This window comes from Dermochelys coriacea, chromosome 1, assembly GCF_009764565.3.
Source record: "Dermochelys coriacea isolate rDerCor1 chromosome 1, rDerCor1.pri.v4, whole genome shotgun sequence".
Classification (NCBI taxonomy): domain Eukaryota; kingdom Metazoa; phylum Chordata; order Testudines; family Dermochelyidae; genus Dermochelys; species Dermochelys coriacea.
In genome coordinates, this window is record NC_050068.2 from 314363115 (window position 1) to 314388162 (window position 25048).

At 41.0% G+C, this 25048-nt stretch overlaps 1 protein-coding gene across 2 annotated transcripts in view; it reads left to right on the top strand.

The window, feature by feature from the left end:
- Nucleotides 1-25048, top strand: part of PLXNB2 (plexin B2) — a 362828-nt gene that overhangs the window by 107829 nt on the left and 229951 nt on the right. For both annotated transcript variants that reach the window (XM_043495909.1, XM_043495912.1), the window contains exon 2: nt 10066-10267. The gene's annotated coding sequence lies outside the window, so the exon portion shown is untranslated. The remainder of the gene's footprint in view (nt 1-10065; nt 10268-25048) is intronic.

Sequence of the window (25048 nt, forward strand, 5' to 3'; positions counted from 1 at the left end):
TGCTTATCACTGTGTTATTTAAACACTATATTTATATAAATAATCAAAAAGAGTACTGAATGAGCCTTAAATAGAGAATATTTCCCATTTGTCTTTGTTTTGGGCTGTATGGTTTTGGTTTTGGATTTATTTTCTTCTTACATTCTTTCCTATAGTATTTCCAATTGTGGTTGGCCAGTCACAGAAAGAGGTCATAAGGAGGGCCTTATCAGAGGTGGGGCTTAGATTTAGACCTGAACATGGTCAAACTGTGTGATCTCCTTCAGTGAGGCGTTCCATAGCTGATGAGCACTCACTGAAACAGCCCCTTAAATCCAAGATGCCCTTATTCTTGGGCCAGTCCGTTCTGTATCATCCCTGTCAAAAGCACCCTACCTGGGAGGGTTGCAAGTATATTTGTAGTCATAGCTTGTGTATAAGGTACCCTGTATTGGTACTTATCTGGCCACCATGACCATAGAATCTGGGAGGAGAGCCTGGCCTTCTCTTGCAAAATGCACACGCTTTTCCCCCTGTACTCTATCAACTTCTGTAAACTTCTTTTAAGAAAGCCAGATGTTGTCGGGAGCCACTTTGTGGACAGAAGTGATGGCTCATCTCCCTTTCTTACGAAGCTGTTGGTTGGACGAACTGTCATTTTACTTGCAAAAATGTGTGTCCTCTCTGCCTTTGTAGAAGTTCTCTTCCCTTATATTATGCAATGGAATAAGGAAAAGGTAAATTTCATCTGCCTTAGGCCATAGTAAATTAAACTTTTCCCAACATAGTTCACTAGAGCCTCATAGTTAGATCTTCTAAAGGAAGTGCCCAAAGTCTGGCTTTATAGGTGTAACACTGTCACAATCAGCTGACAGACCAGATCTGCCTAGGATTTTAATTTACAATCCATGGTAGAAAAGGCTTTTGTCCTTTCTCCTAATGCTGTAAACTAAAATTGAATTTTAAATTAACCCAAGACCCTGTGCTGTTTTCAAATTTAGCTAAATAATTTGCCTTTTTCCTTTCTATAAGAATATATCTGATACCTTAATGTGAACTGCATTTCCAGCATTGATACTGAATGTGTTCTGCTTGTCCTTGCCTTTCATTTGAGGGGAACACAGATACTGTGGTGCCTTTAAATTACTGGTGGCTTGTCAGCAATCTGCCAGTTTGTTCTTGTAGTTTAAGAATTCTCAGCTTTTTTTTGTTTCAATTTCTGTCTGTTGACCCTTCTGTTTTCTTAGTACAGGTGTAAAATGATTGGACAAGGTGCCAGATACTGGAGAATCTGGGTCAGTGCTGCTTAATCTGAAGACTCATGATGCTTGCATAGAACAAATCTCCCTGAAACTTTAAACATAATGTAACTGGGAGGAAAATTGGGAGAGTCAAATCTGCATTTTTTGAAATTTAAACCTTCTGAACCCACTGTAATGTGCTGCCAATATCTTAACTTAAAGGGCTCCGTCAAACATTTTTTCCCATTACCAAATGATAAATTGGGTGTGTGGGTGTGGGGGGATTGTTTTTTGGCAGAGAGCTGCAGTGAGGAATTGTTGTTCGTTCCCCGGCCCCTTGCCCCAGCCCTTGTAAACAAAAACACTTCTCATAACCATATCCAGGAAGCTAACGCTGAAGGAAATCTTCACTGGGCAAATGAGCCTGCATTCAGTGTGCTAGCTAACTGGGCAATGTTTGTTTTTATTCCTGGAAAGATATCCCAAGTATATTGATAGCACCGAGGGCAAAGTGTATTTTGAGATGAAGGGTTGGGGGTATTGTCTGCAAGGGGAATATTTTTTAAATACTTGCCATTTTGGTGCAATCCTGTGCGTTCCAAAGCAAAGCTTCTTCAGAAGCAATTTGGTGAACTCTAGGGATAAATACCTCTGCCTAAGCTGACGTAGTAGTCACATCCAGAGCTGGAGTATTAAAGAAAAAAAATCACCCTGAGTTTCCCCTTCAGTTTTGGTGATGTGATTTTTAACAAAGGGCTTGTGACAGCCTTTGCAAGACCCCTGCTTCCTTTTACTTCCCCATCCTCTCCCCATGCCTTATGGGTTGATTCTTGCCAGCAAGAGCCAGGCATCTGACTCAGCTTTGTTTTCCTTAACAAGTATAGAAATATTTGAGGTATTCCATTTCCTGGCCTGCATAAATGAAGGGAAAAACAGTCTTAAATAGGGACCAGAAGTTAAGCAGGCCTCCGACTGACTTCCCAAGAAACTTCCCTTAGACACAGGCCTTAGCTGTTTTCCCACATGATAGTGAAAAGTCTTAAAGTCACTAGATAACAGAGACACACAAACAGACAGCAATAGGTCCAAGCCTAACATTTTTGCCATCTCCTCCTTCACCCTCAGGAGGTATTTGAACATAAGGGATTTCTTTCTGAAGTATTTACACAAAGAAGGTGCTCTGTCATAGATGACCATCTTTCTGATCAAAGGTTTCAGAGTAGCAGCTGTGTTAGTCTGTATTCGCAAAAAGAAAAGGAGTACTTGTGGCACCTTAGAGACTAACAAATTTATTTGAGCATAAGCTTTCGTGAGCTACAGCTCACTTCATCGGATGCATTCTGTGGCCACTGCGTGCATCCGATGAAGTGAGCTGTAGCTCACAAAAGCTTATGCTCAAATAAATTTGTTAGTCTCTAAGGTGCCACAAGTACTCCTTTTCTTTTTTCTGATCAAAAGCACTTTAATGCCTTCAGATAATTCCACAAAGAGAGTAGACTCTGGGAAAAGCCCCATCCTTAAAGTACTGTTGTTACATTGGTGACGAGGTCATCCCCAGTGTGCAAAGAAGCTAAAAGGAAGTAACTCCCCAATTAAAATATCCACAAAGGCTTCTCTAACAGAGGACACTGAAATGCCATCTCTGCACAGTAATATATTTATCCTGAATGTTGTTGTTCCTTTCAAATGAGGAGTATAGTCTTTCGGGGGAAATAAACAGCAGATGCTATAATTCTGAATCTAAACATTTTCTTAAACATGAACCTTACGTAGTGCTTTATATAAAGAGCTCTGTTATCTCTTTTCTGTAGGGCATTGAAAGTGTGAGGTTGGGGGGCGGGGAATGGCAGGGAATGGGGAGTACGTGGAATTGAACTTCAGCCAGAGTATATGCTAAAGAGATTAGGCTTTATCTTCGATCCTGGGGAGAGGAGAGCCTAAGTGGATTTATCATGGGGTTTTCACTCACTGTGATTTTCCCCTTCTTTATATTTCATTGCTAGCCTTCTAATTTTTCCAGACAACAGTGCACACCCCTGCAGCTGGGCCTGCATAATGATCGCCTACTTCTAGACTGACATCAGTGTGGCTGCCTAAATCTGAAGCCATCAGGGTGCCTATCTTAGCACTCTCCCCCACCTTCTTTTTCTGAAGAATAAGTGTCCTCTCTGCAACACTCTCATTTACCACCCGCTAGCGGTACCCACCGAGCCAAGAAGCTGCTTGTGACTATTCTCCTGCCTATGCTAAATGTCTGGAAATTGTTCTTTTCTAACAAATATACAGTTTTTTTTTCTTTTCCAATGACAATTAGTGTAAATTGAAGCTTGCTCAGCGGCTGTATTTGACACAAACACTATACAGTATTCAGAGTAGCAGCCGTGTTAGTCTGTATTCGCAAAAAGAAAAGGAGTACTTGTGGCACCTTAGAGACTGACAAATTTATTAGAGCATAAGCTCTAGGGTCTAGAGCCCTCTGTTTTTTCCGCCAAATGCATCCGATGAAGTGAGCTGTAGCTCACGAAAGGTTATGCTCTAATAAATTTGTTAGTCTCTAAGGTGCCACAAGTACTCCTTTTCTTTTTACTATACAGTATGGCATTCAGGTTCTGTGATAAGCAGAGCTGACTCTCTTGATGTTTTGAATTAGGGAGTTGGGAGTATGAAAGAGCTTTTTAGGACGAAGAATCTTGTTGGCTGAAATTCTGTTTTTTATAGGGTCTTAAGCTAGATATCACCATATCCTCTGAGGCCCTATATTAATTCTGAATGATTGCTTCAAACCTTTGAATGAGGGCAGAGCTGTTGGCTTCGCAGCTGCCGAATTCATCCAATACATTGGCAGATTGTAAATCACAAAGGGCTTGTGGACTGTTTAAAAGGCATTATTTTACAATAGGTCTCTTCCCCACCCCTCAACACACAGTATAAGTGTACAATGTGTATTCAGAGGGCAGCAGCTGATATTCAGGAAAACTAAGGTTTTCCCTCTTGTCCCCCATGATTGGCAGCAGAAACATGCTGATCAAAAACAAAACAAATAATAATGCAAAATTGGTTTAAAAGAGAACATCCTGAAGTATTTTTTGTTCTGTGCTCAGGATGTAAAATTCACAGAACAATTATGCAATGTACAATGTTAGCATGCTTTGCATACAGTTGCAGACCCATGCATCTTCATTTGCCTATGGGGTAGTTAGAAACGAAGGCTAGATCTCTGGTGTGTAGAAGGAATATATAATTAATCAGCGAATTACTAATAAACTAACATTTAGAGTAGGGAGGATTGAAGACTTGTACTTCCAAGAGACTCTCTAGAGCAGTGGTAGGCAACCTGCGGCCTGCGATCTGCTCGCGGCCCATCAGGGTAATCCGCTGGCTGGCCGTGAGACAGTTTGTTTCATTGACCAGTCGCCCGCAGCCCATGCCACTTCCTGCAGCTCCCATTGGCCAGGAACAGTGTACCGTGGCCGCTGGGAGCTGCTGGCGGCCATGCCTGCGGACGGTCATTGTAAACAACCTGTCTTGCGGCTCACCAGCGGATTATCCTGACAGGCCGCAGGTTGCCCACCTGCTCTAGGGCCATGTTTACACTTCACGGTTTTGTTGACATAAGGCAGCTTACCTTGACCTAACGAATGGAGTTGTACGCATGGCAGTGCTCCTCCTGCAGCTTTAACTCGCCTGCTACTCCGACATAATAAAACCACCTCAACGAGAGCTTAGGGCGACGTAGTTAGAGCGACACGGTGTCAGTGTAAACACTGAATTGTTTGTGTCGCCCTAAGTGGCCTCCAGGAGGTATCCCACGGTACCTGCCATGACTGTTCGGGTCACAGTTTTGAACTCCGCTGCCCTGCAGCCAGATACACAGATGAATGCCCCTCCCCTGTAAAAGCCCTGGGAAGTTTTGAACTTGGCTCTTCCTGTTTGCTCGATGTGGAGAGCTCACACAGCAACTTTCCAGCTGAGCATGCCGGCTCCACACAGCAAAAGCACTCCTGCCTGGAGTGCACGGGAGGTGGTGGATCTCCTGGGTCTGTGGGGAGGGGAGGCTGTGCAGTCACAGCTCCACTCCAGCTACAGGAACTTGCTGGGGCATAGAGGGGATGGGCTACAATAGGGAGAGATAGCAGTGCCATGTAAAACTCAAAGCTGCAGCAGGCATAGCGGAAGGCAAGAGGAGGCAAATAGTTGCCTCTGGTGCAGAGCTGCTGATATGCTGCTTCTACAAAGATGGGACTGCGGTCAGGGCGGTGAATAGCCCCCCTGTAAGCTCCTCTTACAGCCTCGTGTTCATAACGCACAGCGCAATACTCAAGAGCAGTGTAGGATCCATGCTTTTTGCCACAGATGGCTGGTTTGCATGTTTCCAGGGCAGTTGAAAAGCAGCTGGAAACCTAGTAGGATGCCCTTGGAATGATGGGACTGAGAAACTTGCATCATGTGATGCTGAGCCTGCACCCATGAGGCATTGTAAACCCTTCCCAAAATACCTTGTGGCAAGTTGCACAATGGGGTAGCTACCCACAGTGCACTGCTCTCTCTGTCGATAGAAGAGCTGCTACTGTGGATGCGCTTTGCTGACACAAGGACCATAGTGTGGACGTGCAATAGCGGTTTAATTACAGCAGTGGCTGTATGTCGACGAAACTTAAGTCAACTTAGCTCTGTAGTGTAGGCAGCCTAAGAATTAGGTGGTTTGTTTCTTAATAAAGAGAGGGAAGGTAGGTGAGTTAATATTTTTTACTGGACCAACTTCTGTTGGTGGAAGGGATAAACTTTTGAGTTTCATAGAGCTCTTCAGGTCTTGGAAGATAACCAGAGAGCCTGAGTTAAATAGAAGTCGGGGCAGATTGTTAAGCATAAAGGGTTTGCAAATGCTGTGGAGACCACTTAAAATGAAGTGAGCAATTAAGAGCAGGCAGAAGAATGGATTACAAACTGTAATGAGCCTTAAAACCAATGTGCCTGTTTAGTCCACGGTTTTTAGTGTCTAGCAGAATTATTAATTTAAATTCCCAAGCTCATCTTTTGTGTGGGTTTCCTTTGAGGACACGGACTGAGAGGTCAGATATGGAGTGATCACTTTGTGAAAAGTGTTTGCCTACTGGTGATATGGTGGTTTGGCTTATCACTTTTCTGTGTATGTTCATTTGAGAACTTAACTATACATAATGGCTGTTTCCTTACTTCTGACTCATGATGACTCGTTGCAGCCATGAGAAAGAGGCAAATCCAGTATCATTGTTTGTATGCAAACAGAATATGGAACTGGATGCCAGAAACAAATACCCACTGAAATTTGGCTTATTAGGTTGTTTCATATTTGGACTTTGATTGTTTATATCAGAGCTAGCATACAAGACCCTATGGAAAGAAGAAAGCTCTATCCTTTTCAAAGTATGCTCAGTGTCAATGATATTTTTTCTGCTCTCAATTGACTGTAAAATGTCATAAGTGATAGTGTGTCAATGACCTTTACCTACCCAGCTGGAATAATAGGAGAGAGCTGGTCTAAGACATGTTGCAGTCATCACTGACAGGTTGTCTCTACAGCCAAATCCATATAATTATAAAAGGAAAACACAGGCATGGGTGAAAGTGGTTGTCAGTTGTAATAGTTCTTACTTCCCTTGATTTAATTTAAAAAACCGGTGTAATAAAATACCAATTCGTCATGTTACCTACATGATCTTTTAATAGAGGCTACAGGGTTATAGATTCAGGCCTTGATAAGTAACACCAGCATAGACCTCTCTCTCTTTTTCTTTAGGAAAGCAAGCAGGGGTTATTAGCTCATCTTGACTGGACATGAACAACTATTGGCCAATTTCCTATGTATTTTCCACATAATATACAAGTAGAGTATTACAATGGATACGTTTGGGAGCTCCCATACCTGTGAATTTCTGTGCAGAAAATATACGTAATAGTGGAGTATTTTGCAGTAGTTACTAATTTTGAGACAATTCTTGCCTGTTTAAAGTGAATTTAAAAAAAACCAATTTACTATTGATTTACTGTACATTGGAAAATAACAATCTGAGTAAATGCATATGGGATAGAAAAAAATATTTCTCTGATAGTCTGTCATCAGACTTCTGGATCTCTGCAATTATTTCTAATTAACACTCAACATACAAACATTGCAATACCAATGGTAGAATTTGATGGTATAAAACAGTTATATTGGACCAGTCTGCGACTGAAACTGTGTAACCCAAGATTAATAACAATGTGCAATAAACTCAAACTAGGTCAATCCGGACAAAATCTGCTGTAGCTGTAACATATCTGTCCTTCTTCCCTATGTAGCATCAGTGCTCCTGAGAAGAGCTAGCAAAACATGATTAGATTAGAATTTGAAAGAGTGAATGTGCATTCTTTTCTTCACATCTCCAATACTAGAGACATTTGAGACACTTGCAGTAGAAGGGAAGTGGAAGAGTTGGAAAAAATGACCCATCTATTCCTTTCTAATAAAAAGAGGTACTTAGAGGTTCTTTTTGCACTGCACAAGCTCTTCATAGGCTTTTCTTAATCAAGCATAAATATATTAGTTGTCTAAGGATTGCAAAAAGGGTTCATGAGGACCTTTGATTTCTGAGTGTCTCTTCAGAAAGGAGGCTTTTAAGTGCTTAATAAACCTCCCAAAGAGCAGTTTAATAATTCAGTTTGAGTAAAATATCAAGCCAGGGCAAAGCTCAATGACTCGTTAGCTTTCTGTGTGCCATTATGTAGGTTTGTGAGTGACCCCTGGGCCTTTTGCCCTTTGTCTTGGCACAGGGTGGAACAGAAGCATTACTGAGAGCAGTGTTGCAAGCGAGGGGTAAGAGGAGCATCACTGATTCAATTTCCTGTAAGCCCTTGGTGTGACAGCTGTATATGATATGAGAACTAAGAGAGATGGATTTTTGTTTTTAATTTAAATATACGCCCTGATTAAGCATCACAGACAATTATAAGTGTTATTGAGAAAATAATTATCCATTTTATACAGTAAATACTAGCCAGTTTTATAATGCGAAGAAGAATGGTAATTTTAAAATTCTTCCCAGAGGTTACCAATGTAAGGAGCTAGAATTTTTTCCTTGGTTTTCATCTTCAGTTAATTCCCCATTCGCTCATTAAAATCCTTCAGTTTGATATGCTGAGAAAGCATTTTATGTTGTTTTTAAGGCCAAAAATAACAGTGGGCTTTAGATGCAACTAGAACTCTTGCTGTGTAAATTTCCTGTGAGAACCCACCCTGGAGGAAAATGCACAGAGTAAAAATGTCAGTGGATATTATGAGAAAGTTTACGTACATCTGTAATTGTACTAGTTTAGTCTTTTTCCTTTAGTGCTTTATGGACAGGACAAATATTGCACAAAGATATGGCTTTTATTTCTATACTCACAAAGAGATTAAGATTATATTAATTTTAATACAGAATCTGACTCTATAGTAAAGTACATTTATATTCCTCAAATTTAAATAAATTGCCAACATATTTTTTCCTAATTTCTGAAGGAAAAAATATTCCTGAACCACATTTCGGAAACCTTTCAAATTGGGATTTGTTTCCTCAGTGGTATGTGCACATGCGGACATGTTATGGTAGGCGTGCTCATTTTCCCTACATTGCTGGCACTTTAAAAGGGAGGGAAAGTATTTAACCATTTTTTCATTTGGAAAGAAAATCACATTGGGACAAATTCTGTCAGCCATTTTACTTACTTTCTCCTCCAATTGGTGATAATGTCCTACTGAAGGTAGGACAAGAAGTAAAGGATTTATCTGTAACAAGGGAGATTTAAATTAGATATTAGGAAAAACTTTATAACTTTTAAACTATATGGGTAATTAAGTTCTGGAATAGGCTTCCAAGAAAGGTTGAAATCCCTGTTTTGTTGGAGGTTTTTAAGAACAGATTGGACCTGTCAGGGATGGTCCAGGTTTACTTGGTCCTGCCAAAGCATCTAGGGCAGGAATTAATGACTTCTCAAGGCCCCTAGTAGCCCTACATCTCTATGGTTCTATAAATGGGAGTTGAGGTCAAGGTCGTGGATCTTCAAAAATTGGTACCTATAAGTTAGTTCCTTAAGTCAGTTGGAGGTGCTTAGGTGTGTGTGTATTTTTAAAATCAGGCCACTTAGTAAGGTGCCTTCTTTAGGTATCCATTCTTGAAAATTTTGACTCATCTAAATTTATATATATTTTAAGCCTGAATTTGGATCACATAAATAGTACACTTATGTTGCAAAACAGATTAGAAAAGAGGTCGGTTTATGGGATGGCTCAAGGAGATAGTATATAGAGCCTCTACTGTTAGGTCATGATTCAAAAGCAACCCTGAGTCATCACTGTCTGAAAGGAGTTGGTGACCTTGGTCCAACTTCACATGCAGAATCCGTATTCACAAACGTTGTTGTTCATTTTAGAGAGATTATGCAACCACCCTCTTGTCCTTAAAAATGACGCCTCCACATTGAGAGAGACAGGCAGGGAAACTTCCTTTTTCTTTGGATATAGAAAACTTCATTTCTTTTGTGTTGTAAAAGTTCTGTCCATCATAAAAACAGAAATCTACTAAAAGGGAAAAGTACCCAGCTTTTTAAAAAAAAAAAAAAAAGAAAAAAAAAAAAGAAAAGAAAAAGTCAACTGAACGACTTACTGGTATCAATCTTAATAATGGCTTCTTTGAATCTATGGTAGGTTGGGCTATTTAAACAGAAAACAAAAGTAAACATTTATCATAGTTACGTTTTTCTCTTCTTAGTGTGTTCAGATGTCTGACTCCAAAATATCTCATCACATCTGTGTTGTGAGAGGCTAAGTATTCCTTTTTTCCCCTTACAGGTAGGCTGATCACAAGGCTAGGCCAAGGCTTGCTTCCGGGGTTTGTTTTGGCTCATCGGAGTTCATCTGAAAAACCTTTCTAAAAGGCCAAATACCTATACCATCCCATCTCCTTCCTCATTCCCAGCTGGAGCATATTATCATATTCTACGCAGTGCTGCAGTGGTGTCTGCACATATTTTCGGATGAATTTTATTTTCAGGTAAGCCAACATTTTTAATAAATTAAATATACACTTTAAATGGAAAATACTGTTATGTTCCTTGTCAATTTAAATAAAATAAGGTCTCATACTTTTTTTTCTAAGCAAACTCCAAATCACATTTCCCCCATCGGTTCTGTCCCCCTCAAATGCTCATCTAATGATTAAAGACTAATACAGTTGATGTATGTTCCTAGCCACCAAATGCTATTGGAGCCCACACTAGATTTTTATTGCTGTTAATGGAGAATAACATGTAAGAGTTGATTGTTGGAAGGGTAGTGTTTAAAAAACAAACAAACAAGTGGTGGTGATTCCAATATCCATAAATCTATGTAAGGAGAGAATGTTTTATTAGAACAGGTTTGTGCAAACATCAGCAATATGCTACAACCTTCTGAAGTGTTAGTGTGTTAACCCTATTTTTCTTTGCTTTCATTCTGAGTCTCCAGTAAGGGACTTAAACGGACAATAAAGAAAAGGAGTACTTGTGGCACCTTAGAGACTAATAAATTTATATGAGCATAAGCTTCTGTGAGCTACAGCTCACTTCATCGTTTGCAAATACAGACTAACACGGCTGCTACTCTGAAACCTGTTATTAAACAGACAATGTGACTCCAGTGAGACTTGAAAGTGTGGCATTAAGGCTGTGTCTCTGGGGGTGAACAAATAGATTTAGGATTGTTCTGCTATCAAGCTTGCTCACATTGATTAGTGAACACTGGTTTGACAGGAATCGTAGCAGAGACTGCAGTCAAAATCTCTTCTTCCCACTATGAGTTTGCTTCATTGTGAAGTGTCTTAAAATAGTATTTATCAATCTTTTTGATACCATGGACTGACTTGCTGCCTTCCTAAACTGTGTCAGGGAGCTCTCAGGGACTGGTGCCAGGCCACGGACTGGTCATTGTGGAACATTGTCTTAAGAGATATAAGGTTACTGTTGAGATTAATAGATTGTACATACATGGCTTTGGGTGAATCTTTTACTTGCAACCATATAAACCATATAAAGAGAGCCTACCAGACATTTTGACTATTCCTGCAAGTTCTGACTTCTGGAGAGGTACTTCAGGTTTTGCATCAATGTGAGATAAATATGAGGTTTGTAACTATTTTCCTATCAGTTGTGTAGTTCAAATGTTGATCTCTTCTTACCAGTAATAATTGTCTGTAAGTGATATTTTCCCAAAGATAACAGATTTAGCCTTTCTTAAAAAAGATTCTTAAATATCTCCAGCATTAACTTGAAAAACACTATAACCCAACAAAATGGAGAAGAAAACAAGAATAAAATAGATGGATACACTTGCTAATTAGATCAATTAGGCCAATTTTCCTAATTTTGCATCTCTCACTAAGCTGATAACTGGCTGCATGTCAGCTTTTTCTTTTGGTATAGATGGTGCAATGTAATTTTAGACTTTCCCCTAGGAACTAGAAGAAATCATCTGCATATAATTTTACAAATACCTGTTCAGCAGAGTGAATTGAAAATGGATAGACTGTTTATAAAAAAAAAAAAAAATCAGATGTGTGTGTTTTCCCCCCCCCCCCCCCCCAAGTGTAAGAACAAGTTTGAGCAGCCACTATTTTAAGAGAATGAACAGAACAGGGCAATCAAGTGATCCATCCTCTGTTGTCCAGTCCCAACATCCGGCAATCAGAGGCTTATGGACACTCGGTCGTAGGGTTGCATTCCTGATCATCTTGGCTAATAGCCATTGGTGGACCCATCCTTTCTGAACTTATCTAATTCTTTTTTTGTTTGTTTTTTTTTAATCCAGTTATAGTTTTGGCCTTCACAACATCCCCTCGCAATGAGTTCCATCGGCTGACTGTGTGTTGTGTGAAAAAGTACTTCCTTTTGTTTGTTTTAGACCTGCTGTCTATTAATTTCATTGGGTGGCCCCTGGTTTCTCTGATTACAGAAGAATATTTTAAGCATAGAAAACATTCCATTTGATTGAAGGTTAGCCATAGTAAAGGCTCACATTTTAAAAAATTAGACCATTACCAGAATTAGTATGCAAGTTCCAGATAATAGCTGGACTGAAGAGGTTAATTTTTTTAAATTGTGAGATCTCTTCCTTGAAAGAGATGAGCATCCCTGTGCTTTTATAATATGTGTTAAGTAATAAATATCCGTAGTCAGTAGCCTGGATAGAGGTTCAGAATATATGTCTCATTACTCTAAGGGATCTGTAGGATAGTAAACATGAATATTAACTGTTCTCATTCTTAACAGTAGAAAATGCTTAAAGGAGCAAGAAATTAGTTTAGAGGACTGATTCTCCACCACCTTGCATGTTGTTGTTGTTGTTGTTGTTTTCACCTGTGCAAAGTGTGTATAAAATGCCACCAAATCAGAATGGTATCAAGCTGCATCCATATTGCACTTGTGTAAATTACAACACAAATTGCAAGACGGTACTGAATCAGGACTTGTGTATTATTTTTTGGTCTAATTTTGTAGCAGTTTTATGAACTGTGTAAATGTATTTATTTATTTATTTTAAGGCTTTTAGGTTGTACAGTCTGGTGTTATGTATACACCACTTCATTTAAAAAAAAAAAAAGAAGAAGAAACAACTTTGAAATGCTGTAAAATTAATATATAATGAAAACTTTCCTGATCTATACTCAACACTATCAGACTGTAGAAGCAATCTCTGTTAGTTTCCAGTTTATTACATTTTCTTCCCTTGACATTTATAAGCATTCTCAAAATTTGATACTCTAACATGTTTCCCTTTCCAGTGGCTAGCATAAACGTTTCTGACAAATTCATCTCACCTGGGTATAATTGATCCTTTCTTTAAAATTCCAAAATATGTCTAGGTGTGTCATCATTACAGTGATGTGTCAAGTGTTCTAAAAGCACATCAAGTTTCTTACACACAAAGATGATCTGCTGGAAGGTGTTAATGGTAGCTATCAATCCAGACCTGGTAAAAGTCAATGGGTATACTAACCACCCTTTGTTCTGGCTATAGGAAGGAGAAATGAAATGCCCCTTTGTTCAGTGATAGCTGAAACAATAGAAGCCACTGCCCAAGGTACAGATCAGTTTAACAAGGCGTGAGTAAAAACTAAGCCATGTGGCCTGGGGAGTTTCCCTGGCGACTGATGGCAAACTGACTGAGGGCCTGGCTACAGTGGAAACTTCAAAGCACTGCTGCGGGAGTGCTCCCGCCGCAGTGCTTTGAAGTGCGAGTGTGGTCACACGTGAGCACTGGGAGAGAGCTCTCCCAGCGTTCCTGGTAATCTACCTCCATGATTTTTCACACCCCTGAGCCAGCAAGTTAGAGCGCTATAAAATGTAAGTGTAGACAAGCCCTGAGACCTTGATTCCTTTGTAACTTTGCGTGAAAGGAATGAGAAAGTGAGCAGTAGTGCATGGCCCTGGGAAAAAGCAGAGAGCGAGAGAGAGCATGAACTGCTTTTGGGTAGAATACTCGCTGAGAAGGCAGGCTTGGATTTCTGAACAAGGAAACTTCCTCCTTTTGTCAGTTTCTGCTGTGTTCAGAGAAACAGGGCATTGTATACATCAGTGGTGGGTAACCTGCGGCCCAACAGGGTAATCTGCTGGTGGGCCGTGAGACAGTGTTTATATTGACTGGCCACAGGCACGGCTGCCCACAGCTCCCATTGGCTGGGAAAGGTGAACCATGGCCCCTGAGAGCTGCGGGTGGCAGTGCATGCGGCCGATCAATGTAAACACTGTCTTGCGGTCCGCCAGCGGATTACCCTCGCGGGCCTCGGGTTACACACTACTGGTGTATGTTACTTGTAAATAAACAGGATTGCCCCCAAAGAAATACCTTGCTCCTGTAATCAACTTCTCCTAATGGAAACAACCTGGCAAGGCCCAAATATTGACTAACCACTCGGACCAAGAGGCAACAGTATTAACCTACATTAATGTATGTGTTTTATCAGTCTTGTTTACCAAGGCCTGCTTCAAAGCCCATGAAAGTCAATGGCAATCTTTTGATTGACTTCAGTTGGCATTACCCACTTAACAGTTCTGCAACAAAGTTCTATATGTGCAAGAGTCCAAGCTGCATATCTGCAAAGAAGTATGTCGTCTCTAGTTTAAATGGCATCATTTTCACCCTTTTGTGCAAAATAATACTAAATGCATTGAGAACAAGCTGTTAGGGTACCTGATCTCCTGCAGCTCATAGGACTGCCTACAGGATAATTCACAGCAGTTCGACTGAATTGAGAAAAACAGCTCACTGGTATCTTAGGTCTCTAAAGAAGTGTCACAGCAGGAAATTATTTCATTGTGAGCCGGAGAAGTATTTCAGCCAGGTGACAGCAGTCATCAGAAGCATTTGACATAGTTAAAGAATCCATAAATATCTAGTATGCTCTGCATTAAAGGCTGCCCACCTACAGGGAGAAAGTTCCATGGAATGCTACGTCAGTTACAACTCATTCTTATGGGAGTTTGAGCAAATGAAACACAACCACCTAAATTAAAAGGTTTGTAGAAATCAATAAGCATTAGAACTGGGCCAGTATTGAAAACCCTGGCAGCTACTCTCATTGGTATTTTGCTCCCACAGCCTATCCACTCGACTCAAACTGCTTATGAATTCCCCCTTTGTGTCCATTTCTCATATCTACATCAGTGCCTTGTTTCATGTAGCCCCTGTTCCTGGAGCCCATCCATCTTCCCTTCTAAATCTCTTCCCAAAACCCACTTGTTCATTCTTGAATGATAGTCTTGAAAATCCAAAACCTGTACTACATAACTGTCAAGACATGTTCACTGCTTTACTAAGTGACTGATCTGATTGTCTTTGAGTCATATGCTCATCCATTTCCCACACCAAAAAAACCTCAGTCCGTATGTTATTGACTTCTGTTTTTGTCTTAACTATGGCCTTGATCCTGCAGTTGGATCTGCACAGATGTACATGTGGCATTCCAACAAAGTTGGAGGAGTGAGGCGAGGACACAACTACTTGGGCACAGAGGTCCACTTGCAGATATCCAATTTCAGGATTTCGGACCTTGGACTATACCTTGTCAGGTGTTACCCTCACAAAATTCTTTGTTACTCGCATGCTCTAGGGGCACCCATGCTTACCCCGTTCCTAGGACTCAAGGCGTAACCTTACACTCTAGGGCACCCACCCTTACTCTGTTCTTAGGGCTCAGGCATAACCCTGTCAATTTAAGTACCCAGCCTTACCCAATTTCTAGAGTTCAGGGTCTAATTTTCTGCGAGGTTTGCAGGACCTTTTACCAGTGAAAGAGCTTTACACAATAATATCCTTATCCTCTATTTATTAACAATCACCAAAAACAGAATGCAACACTAAACATACAGTGCTCACCATTCCCAGTAAGACAGATGAACTTTTCTTGATGGCCAGTCAGGATAAGGTCTATTTGAGGGACTCCAGTTTCTGAACGGTGTCATTGGCAGAGTGTTGAGGTCTGGCAGCTCTGGTCTTGGGGCTGTGTCCTGGAGTTGTTCCCAAAGAACTTCCTGTTAGACCCCAGTTTATACAGTGAAGCTTGAGTCCTGCTTAGCTATACCTTAACCAATCATTTTACTAAAATTTTACTAACCAATCCTACCAAAATTCTCTAACTAGTCATACCCCACCACCTTAATTAATTTACACCTAGCAAAATTAATTATGTAACAGACAGAAACAATCAAAGAACCAGACAGAGATCATACAGACAAACAATAGGGAAGTGGGGACCATAATGACAAAACAATAAAGAAATGAGGATTTCACAACCACAACTATTGATAGCATTCTGTCTGGCAAGACATCACTTATCAAACTAAGTTTTCTTTAACTATCATAAGATCTATTTCTTGATCTGATGATAGTGGGTGCTTATTAGGACAGGGTCTCCTTCTTAACAGCCTGATATTACAGTGTTCTAATGTAATTTAGATGAAATGTAAGGATATGACTTCCTGCTTCTCAGCTAATGGCTGTTGCTCTTTTAACCTGGCAAGGGCCTTAGGCTTTAGGTCTTCCAATATGGCTACAGACAAAGGCCTTATCCTTACACTGACTAATCAGTGATGCCTCTTTCAAATCTTCACAAGAGCAAATATTTGATAATATTTCAAAAATTAAAGTGTTTGTCTCCATAAGTCATTATATTAATATTAAGAAATGTAATTAACCGTATCTGAATTACTCTGATGTGTGCGTAATGAAGGAGTGGGAGAGACAAAGTCCACTTACACTGAAATATTCAAATCATTATAATAAATAAACTTCGAACTTTGGAAAAACTTAAAAAGATCAACTTTTTAAAAAAAGATCAAAAAAAGATCAACTTTTTAAAAGCCAGCTACCTTTTCAAGAGTGTCTTACTGAAGTATGGAACAGAATCTGTAATGAACAAAATACTTTTACCAGTTACAGCCATACCGTTGATAGACATGGGCTATTGTTGATATAGTGTCCGTTGGCATAAGATAGCATGCAGGCTTTTACCAGTGTCATGACAGGCTTTAAAGATGCATTGAAATTCCAGAGTCACTGATAAAATGTCATATCTGAGAATTTTGGATGGACTTTTAGTGGGAGGGAAGCTACTCTGACAAAGACTGTCAGGGAAAAAAAAGAAGAAAAAGTGAATTTATTCTTCTTCTGAGCTTTCTTATTCAGTTAAGTCTTGTCTAGTCCATACACAAATCTATTCACTTTCAGAATGTGTTGTCATTCTAAAGAGTTTAGATTTTCACCTTGTGTACTGTACACATATAGGTTTTTGTTCCTTGTATGTAGAACCACCTAGCAGAATGCTATTTTTGTTAATTAGAAGAGAATATAGGTTCCAAAGGGCAATAGTTAGATAGCAGATAATGACAGAGGCAAAATTCAACAGGCAAACAAAACATTTTCTAGATGGAAACTCTCTGTAGAAATGATGAGTCTGCCAATTCCACTTAATTTGCATCTTTATTAGCAAAAACTATGAAGTACTGCTGTTTAATTCTGAACATGTCCATTGTATGAGCAGAGTGGACTTGGTGTGATTTTGTAAAATTGGATTCTGCTTCTGCAGAATAGTGGTGAGTGTGTGTGTGGTAATATATGAGCCTATGCCTTTTAGTTCAGTGGTGTCCAGTCATTTTAGTCTGAGGGCTAGACATCTTATTTCAAAAAGATCAAGGAGCTACAGTCAATACTTTGGGGGTAGACTTCTCTTCCTTGTTCCACTCCCTTTCTGTCACTCTGGCAGCAGAGTGGAAGGGACTTGTAAGCCCTCTGCTGCAGATATCCTTGGCTTGGGGATGTACCTAGTAGGCATAGAGCCCCCATGTAGCCCTCTTCTATATCTCCCAATCCAGTCTGTGGTTCAGGGGGCATGTTAAATGGCAGGCGAGGAAGTGGCTGGTATGCTCACATGGTTCCCAGCTGGCACATGTCCTCTTGTGATTCATTGTTGGTAGGTACACATTAAGGCAGCCTTTGGGCAGAGAATCAAGTAGCTACCAGTGGTTGTGGGTTCTCAGCATTTCTTTTTCCTCTGCCGCTCTGTAGGGAAAAGGAAATAGCCTTTGCTAGACACTTCTCCTGGCTCAGGCAAAACCAGTCAAGTTCCTGTCCTGCTCTCCTTGGGGGCCCCACAGGCCATCAGTAAAGCAGTACAGCCAGATCTTCTCTGTCACCTGTGATACACCGGGTCACCAATATGGATGCCGCTAAGCAATTTCTCAGAGTACTCCTGGCTCATACCAGAGCTGTTCCTTATATTGCTCGGAAGCGAGGGGAGGAAGTTTGGATACCTGTTCAGCTACACGTAGAAATGAGGCTAATTCAGACACGTCAATTTAAGAACCACAAGGTGTAGCTCAATGAAAACACTTTTTGAATTAATGTACAAATACAACAATTCTTCTTCCATAAGGCTTAATTCAGTGCATTATTTGGTTAGACATCTCTGCTTTAGCCCCCAAAATTAGAGTTGTACAGAGCCAGCACTTAGGACCATAGTGAAATTGTGGGTAGTGTTCCCTCTAATTATTCCCCATGCGTGTGTGGAATAAATTTTGTTATGTGTGACGTGTGACACATCACCTCCTTACTGGTGCACATAACAAAATTCACATGGTGGGGGTGGGGCTGAGGGGTTTGCCATGTAGGAGGGGGCTCAGGGCTGGAGCAGAGGGTTGGGGTAGGGGTGCAGGCTCTGGGGTGGGGCCAGGAATGAGGGGCTCAGGGCTGGGGCAGAGGGTTGGAGTACAGGCGGGGAGGTGCGGACTTCAGCTGGAGGTGCGGGTTCTGGGGTGGGGCCGGGGATGAGGGGTTTGAAATGCAGGCTGCCCTGGGGCTACGGTGGGGAGAGAGGACTCCCTGCAGCGCTCTCTCTCCCTGCAGCAGCACCAGGGCTGGGATGTGGCTGGAGGAGGCGCGCCTCTCTCCTGGCCGCAGCAGGTCTAGGCCGGGGCTGGTGGGGAGAGACACCTCTCCCCACCGCAGCCTGAGCACCTGCACAGTGCATAATAGGCTGCTGCGAGGCCGCAAAACTTAGAGGGAATTTACGCAGGGACTATATACATTGAGGCCTGGATTACATCAGCTGCTTAAAACTGAACCCAGGTAAGACCAAAGTTCTGCTGGTTGAAAGAGGGAAAATTCTTTGGGCTGGTCTGCAGTTCACAATTGTATCCTGCTGAAACACGCTTTGTGAAGAGTCAAGTTAGGGGACAGGATGCCAACCCCAACTGACAACATGCCAATAAAGAGCCATGCAGAATAGCTGCTGCTGTTTTTATAATAATGTGGATGTAGCTGCAGAGACAAAAGGACGTCCTCCATTTTGGAAGATGAAGTTCTAGCCTACAGAGTGGAAGGCTGCTGTCAGAACCAGACTCTGATTGCTGTTGCATTAGTGATGTGGTGGTTAATTGAAAATCTTCAATAGGCTCCGTGGAGCCTCTCCTGTGCCCTAAAATCTTATTACAGCTACCATTATTCCAGCAAAGAAGAACGGGGACAGGAGGTCTAAACCACTCCTGAATGAACTCCTGACTTAGCAACATGAATCTGTTGGTGTTTATTGCTAGTCTTTGCCCCCTGGAACTGAGCTCTCTTCCTTCCATTTTTTTTTTTCTTCAGTGACTGCTGGCAAAAGTAGCAAGAAAGAGGATCTCACCAGGCCTCCTAGGCTGTAGTACAGAACTCTACTTTCACAGCCTTCTCTCTTTTCCCCCCATTTCTCAGTCCATTGTGCCTGAAGCTTGAGCTACTACTATAATTTAAAACTGAAATTAAGCAAAGATGATTCCAATCTGTGTTTTAAACTCTAACTGAACAGCTCCAGACTAAATATTGTTGTAACACATTTTAGCCTCCTAATGTAGGATGGGCAGAACCAAGTTAGAACAGTATTGTTGCAGCCCTGGGTCTAGGCCCATGTCTCTATACATAAGCAAGAGCATTGGGATTTTAAAATGCACTTTTGCTCTATTCTATCTGGCTGGCTAAAGTTAAAATGAGTTTAGAAACCCATTGAAGCAGGGACTGTGGGTTTTAAACATGGATTAGTATGCATTAACTCATTTCCCAGTGCACTGCACTTAAGGCCTCAAGCCAAGATTTTCAGAGTGACTGGTGATTTTGGGTACCTGAATTTTTGGATGCTCAGCTTTATACTCCTTTTAAAAGAGCCTGGCTTTCAGAGGCTGAGCTCAGCACTTTCTTCAAAGTGTCTGAAGTTGGGCACCCAGGTATCATTAATCACACTTCAGAATCTTAGCTTCCATTTCTATTTTTAAATGCAGGCAGTTACCATATGGCATGTTAATGTGTTGTCTTGCTGGCTGGCAATACCTTATTTCATACCAATTAAATATGGTTTTGTAAAGTGGGGAGGCTCTGAAGAATGGTAGTGCCGTAGAGAGCCTTTCTTCATTAATCATAGGCTTCCATTTGGCCCAGGTGAGATGTGACACAGATGTTCATGTATATGGATGTTTGATAGCCCACAGTGTGTGAATTATTAGTCTCCATCCTGTTCTGGGTGTCTTTATTTAGCAAAGGAATACTTGGCATAGATGGCAACTACTGCAGGCTGTTTCAGAGGCTGAGCATTGTTTTGTGTCAGGAAACCATCAGCCTTGTCCTCACCTGTAATAGCCTCTCCAGAGGATGCTTGTGGAGTTGCTATCTGTTCTGTGGAGAAAAACATCACTTCAGTTTATCTTCCAGTGCTCTCAGCTTCTTTCACAACCCCCCATATTTACTTAGTAAGTGTACATTATGCATGTTGGTTGGAGTCTCATAACTTGGGAAGAACAGCAATAATACAAAGTAGCAAACATGAGCTTCCACTAGTTCTACAGGATTAGTCACATTCCTCCCTCATGTTTCCCCACTTCATTTCCCTCTCCCCTCCTTGGGTGATTGTCAGGCAAACCTCCTGTTGGAGTAACATGGAAGGTGACCTGAGCCTGAATGACATTTCTGCTATGCAGGAGGTTGCCCAAGGTAACACATTGATTGACAAGTGAAGGAAGGGGGAGGAATCCTTGGAGATAGTACATGTGACAAACCTCCTTTTTGGGGTCAGATCAACACTGAGCTGCACAATCTGAATTGTGTTTGCAGGCATGTGTACACTAAGCTTTAGTTTTATTTTTGGTTAGTGACCAAATTAAAAGCAACCTGGGATCACCTGTATTGGCCTGAATATGCTCAGAACTTTTGCAACTCTGCATTAATATAATGATTATAATGAAATCTCATGCTTCAGCCAGTCATCTGTAGGGGACAGGAAGAAACCCCCACCCCCATGCGTAACTAGCAAGAGACAAGACACCAGATGAAGGTGGGGCAGGGGCAGTGGAGGACTGGTTCTAAGGTGGAACAGAAAAGCCTCTTTTTGAAATGCCTGGCTAATGTGTCTTGCTCACACACTCAGGGTTATGCTGTTCACCAGATTTGGTGTTGGGCAGTAATTTTTCCCCAGGTCACATTGGCTGTGACCTTGGAAGTTTTTCAACTTCCTCTGAAGCATGGGATGCTATATGTATATATCACCTAGTCAATTCCCTGCCATTGCAGGGACCTCTGGTGTTAGTGGCACCTTGGTCTCTATTCTCTTCCTGTGATGCACAGTTTAGTTTCCCGAGGACTGAAATATTTTGGTGTAGCTAAAATCTTTGGGATTAATATAGGAGTAACTGGGTGTAAATTAATGGGCTGCCATTTACATGAGGTCAGACTAGATCTAATGATCCTTCTGGCCTTAAACTCTATAAAAGTATGAAGTTACTTATGATAACTTGATTTTTATTTAACATTTCTCAAGAATTGAAACACCGAAGTACAGTTCTTAATTCATGAAATAGTTTTTAATGAAGGTTGTTTTCAATGCTTTGAGAGGTGAAATGTTTCTGGAAATTTAAGAAATTCTTCTTCTCTGAGGTTTCAGAAGCCAAGTGTTCCAAAATGTTTCTTGCTGATAATGGGCATGAAGTCCTGTGGGAAATTATTTTGAAAAATATTTATGGCTTTACTGCTGACACGAACATGGTTGTTAGAATATTTCAAGTGCCTGATAGCAGAAAGTGGCCTTGACTGGAATTTTGGTAATCTTGAGTGAAAACACATGTTAAGCCCTTTGTTGGGCTATTCTGCAAAGCTATGGCTGGTAGTATAATGTGCTTAGGAAGAGGGTTTGTGCTAGCACTTTCTGTACTGTTTCCAACTCAAAACCCTTTGTACTCTATTTTGAGGGGAATGGGTGGGGAAAGGAGAGTTGAATGTACAAAGGATGGTCCTGCACTAGTGTAGGTTTTTTTTTCAGTAGGAAAATGTGGTATTTATGAGTGAAAGGTTGCAGCTGAGTCTATAGTAGAACTGCAAATCTGTACTGATTTAATTGCAGTGTAAAACCTCATTATTATCCTGTGAAAAGCACCAGTGATGCTCTGACTTCCTTGATAACATAAGAATCTGTTCATGGTAATGACCATTAACTCACTGACAGGGTGATAACGAGATTACAGGGTTCAGTTTCCTTCTCTTTATAAAAAATTGGTTAGTGCATGCGCTACCCAGCCAGTCAAACTTCAGTATATGTTGTAGAATAGCCAGAGAGGTTTGCACACTTTTTGTTTCTTGACAACCTAATCCCCGTAGGACACTAGGTGTTTTCTGTTTCTTTCTACCTCCTCTTACACATCAATTGCATGAATGTTTTGCTAATACCCTGGAGTGATACATTTGTGATTTGTAACACTTCCTATTGTTTGGTTCCTGAAGTGGGAATAGTCTTGTAGAGACTCTGCTAGAGGCCACACTTTTTTCATAACTACTACATTTTTCATAACTACCATATTTTTAATAGAGATTTTGCCTATAGATCTTCACTCACTTAGATAATGGAGTAAAAATAGCTTGTGTTAAAGTTAAAATAAGCCAGTTAGTCTCTAGCGTGGACCATCAATGACTTCTGACACTGTCACCCCGACTTCTGATGCTGCCATCCCAAATGGAGTAGCTGTGTGCACAGCAATCACATACTCATGTATTTCATCAGATGCCTCTTGATAACATTATGAAAAATTAATGTTTTGTGCAGATTCTTAGTGATTTCAAGAAAATGGGGACCTGATAAAAACTCGGTGGAAAAAGCTTGTTTATATGCAGAGCTGATACAACCTCTCAGAGGCATGTACTGATTCCCATAACACAACGTATTGACAAAACATCACTGACATAGGAAGTAATGAGACCACCGTTTCAGTGCAGGAATATTCAGTTAATGTTCCTATCCTGAATATAAAAAAATTCAAGAAATTGTTACCATTCTAATGGCTAAACATTAGTCACTGTGATGTCCAGACAATTGCATAATATTTCTATTGATGGTATTAGTCAGAACCTACACAGCAGTGGCAGAAATACAATACTAAGTCTGAGTCCTGTGGCACCTTATAGACTAACAGACGTATTGGAGCATAAGCTTTCATGGGTGAATACCCACTTTGTCGGATGCATGTAGACAAAGTGGGTATTCACCCACAAAAGCTTATGCTCCAATACGTCTGTTGGTCTATAAGGTGCCACAGGACTCTTTGCCGCTTTTACAGATCCAGACTAATGTTGCTACCCTTCTGATACTTAATACTAAGTCTCCTAAATGACCATTTAAAAAGTTGCTTTGTTTGTGTAACTTTTGTCTGCCTGCTTATACCTGATAGACCAGTTTTGTGTTAGAAGTTTATTTTGCTTATCCTGACTCTGCTGTCCACCTGTAACCATTTCCATTGTTGCTTCTGCATAATTTGCCTTTAGTTCAGTGTCACTGTACCTTTGCATCTGATGAAGTGAGCTGTAGCTCATGAAAGCTTATGCTCTAATAAATTTGTTAGTCTCTAAGGTGCCACAAGTACTTCTTTTCTTTTTGCAAATACAGACTAACACGGCTGATACTCTGAAACCTGTACCTTTAATATTATACATCCTATATTTTCTCAAGTTGTGACTCTAGGGTTATAACTGAAATATAGACAAGGACTATAGCCTTGAACTATGTGGCACATTAGACCTTAGTTATGCAAAAACCTTTTATCCTGCTCTCGCCACCTACCCAACCATGTACATTCATGTATGTGGAAAGGCTGTACTGACTTGAGTGATGGCAGGAGGGGAGGTGAAAGGAAAAGTAGTAACTGAAGGAGGCAGGAGGCTGTCATCTGGGGCTGTTAAGCCACAAAGAAGCAGATTTCAGATTGACTGCTAAAGTCTATTATTTCTACTGAGCAACTCGGAGAGAATACTAGTATGACACATGTATCCCTTATGCAAAATAAACTTATCACAAGTTATTCATTTGTGACAGCCACCACTCACCCAATGTTGGAGTTGAAGTGGAGCCTCCATGTCTAAAATCACAGGTATGTCTACACAGCATTTTGGAGTAAGCCTCCCAGCCTGGGCCGACAGACTTGGGCTAGCAGGGCTTGTGCTAGTGCTGTAACAGCAGCTGTATAGACAGCACTTGTAGTTGTACCTTGCGCTGGAACTTGGGCTCTAAAGCCCTTCGCCTCTCTTCTTCCATGCCAGGGCTTCAGAGCCCGAGTCACAACTTTGTCTACACTGCTATTTTTTGAGCACTAGCAAGAGCCCCGCTAGCCCAAGTCTGTTGACCCAGGCTGGGACGCTGGTTCCAAAGTGCAGTGTAGACATACCGCATGAGTATCTACAGCTTGAGCTAAAGAACCAGGCTCTGTAACTTGGGCTGTAAAAGACCTACATGCTCTTTAGATGGGGCACAGAGGGAGATACTACACACTGATTAGTGGATTGTACATGCAACATGTAATTTACCATTGTGCTCTCTGAGATCCCAAATGTGATTTACCTTAGGGCACTAGGAGTGAAGAAAAATAAAATGGTTCGGAAAAGATCCAGAAAGAGAGGAAGGGGAAGGATGGGGAGTGCCAGTGACTCTGTGGCATGCTCCACCTTCTTTAGAGCCTAGAGGGACCTCATCATGACAGCTCTGTGGCTTAGGTGGGGGACATGTACGTTATGTATCATGCTTTCTTCTGCAAACAGTGGAGATACCATTTAAAAAAAAAAAAGTGAGTTGATGCTTGTAGGTAAACTTTAAGTCCAAAGAATTTGAAGCAGACTGGTAACAGACCCCAGTAACTGTGGATGGTTACTGTGAAGTGTCTGGAGTGGTTCACAACTGAGTGTAACATTTACATGCTTGCAAAACCAGTACATTTTAAAAAAATGTCTCTTGATTTGGGATGCTTCA